At 41.2% G+C, this 1,046-nt stretch overlaps 1 pseudogene across 1 annotated transcript in view; it reads right to left on the reverse strand.

The window, feature by feature from the left end:
- LOC119589229 overlaps nt 1-1,046 on the reverse strand; it is an 11,027-nt pseudogene that overhangs the window by 2,614 nt on the left and 7,367 nt on the right. The window contains 1 exon segment of the transcript XR_005230176.1: nt 124-220. The product of XR_005230176.1 is annotated as an uncharacterized LOC119589229 (transcript).

Here is a 1,046-nt window from a genome sequence, read left to right on the forward strand (position 1 = left end):
AAATCTCTATTTCCTAACGCCACATATGCCCCACCAACAAAAAGAAAATCGCCCAACCCAGCGCCGTCACCCGAACCAAAGGAATATCTCAAGACGGCATGACACGTCTTCGTCGCGCCTCACCTTTCTGGAACTTCTCAGCCTCCGTCTTCTCGTAGAGCTTCATGGGTCCCGCCGCCGCCAAGGCCGCCAGAGCCAGCAGCAGAAGCGCCCGCGTCATCTGCGGAGAAAAACTCCGAGTGTTATGTCATAGTTGGTTGAAACGGAAACAACAGATTTATTAGGAAGCGTCTTTCAAAACGTCTGGATCGATACTTGCGGTGTTTGTTTATGTGGGTATTTTTCCTGATTGTTTTACATGCTGATAAGATTGTGAATGTTTATCTGTTATGATTCCGAACTTTAAAAAGTCATAGGAATATATTTGAACATATATCTGTTATGATTTTGAACACCAAGTTCATTTCTTATACGTTTCAAGAACGTTGTTGCATGTCAGACTAGGATAATAAATTCACATAAGCCTAAAAAGAAAAATCCTCTTGTAGCCATGATTAAATTATTCAGAATCATGATACTTATTTTCCTCCTACGAAAAACCACGAGAAAGAAAACCATTTCTTCTCTCACTGCGAAGGACGCTATTGTTGTTGATGGCGTCGAATGAAAAGGAAATGAAGCTCATAATTGCCTTTATAAAATTTGATTTCCCAAGAAGGACGGAGTGACAGCAAACCGGCGTCATTTTCCCGACAATTGGAACATGATTTAGGAATTATAAAGTCATGCACCGCCTCCCGGCGATGGAATGGCACCTCCGCCCTTCAGGACGTCTGTAGGGTCTTGTGGGATAAATAAATGACGTATTTATAACTGTTATTTAAACTGGGTTCTTACTGCGTGTTGGTGTGAGGGTGTAATTAGTATTCATATGTTTGGGGTAAGGAGTGGGCGTTGCAAATATAATAAAAGAGTATTTGTTTTCGTATGGCAAGTTTATCAAAGACTTCGTTAGCTTCAGATATCTACGAGAAATGAGTGTATAT

Source organism: Penaeus monodon, chromosome 25 (assembly GCF_015228065.2).
Source record: "Penaeus monodon isolate SGIC_2016 chromosome 25, NSTDA_Pmon_1, whole genome shotgun sequence".
Lineage (NCBI taxonomy): Eukaryota > Metazoa > Arthropoda > Malacostraca > Decapoda > Penaeidae > Penaeus > Penaeus monodon.